Here is a 743-nt window from a genome sequence, read left to right as displayed (position 1 = left end):
GGCGCCGGCGACGCTGGAGGTGGCGCCCTCGGTGGCCGCGAAGGAGGAAAAACCGAAGTACCACAGTACCGTGCGAACTTCGAATTTGTGGCGCGAGGCGAGGACGAGCTGAGCATACTCCCCGGCGACGTGATACTGGTGAGTGGTGGCGCCCCCTGCCAGAGCGTGCGTGGCGGGTAACGCCTCCTATAAAAATAAAAATAAATTTATAGCGTGTGTGGAAATTGCATGCGAAAACAAACGTGAAAACATAAATAATTAATAAAAATAATAACAAACTACTAACAAAATAACAATAAAAAGCTAAGACAACAATGCTCATTCTATACTTGATAGATGCTAAAGTACGACAATTAATTAATCAATGTTTTCGACATTTATCGTGAGAAAAGTAATGTTAATAGCGCTGGTAATAATAAATAATTATTTATAATATTCCATAATAAATAATAACATAATAATCTGTAATAATAGTAATCGTAATCACAGTAAGTAACTAATTAGATTATAAAATTCGCAAACACTAAACATTCGTAAAAAACTGAATTTGAGCAATTATTCATAGCCGTTAAAATTTCTGACACATGAACATTTATAATGTGTCCACTGCGAAAATTCCGAGAAAAAACCCGCCGGCAATACATTGTACAAAAAACAAAAAATACAACAAAATGGCGAATCGCCAAGGTCGTCGTCGCTCTAGCGTTCTCTTGTTTTGTCGACAGGTGGCTACGGAGCAGCAC

This window comes from Priapulus caudatus, unplaced genomic scaffold (genome assembly GCF_000485595.1).
Source record: "Priapulus caudatus unplaced genomic scaffold, Priapulus_caudatus-5.0.1 Scaffold3576, whole genome shotgun sequence".
NCBI lineage: Eukaryota > Metazoa > Priapulida > Priapulimorpha > Priapulimorphida > Priapulidae > Priapulus > Priapulus caudatus.
The sequence above is the reverse complement of the archived record's forward strand: the minus strand, read 5'-3'. Positions refer to the sequence as shown.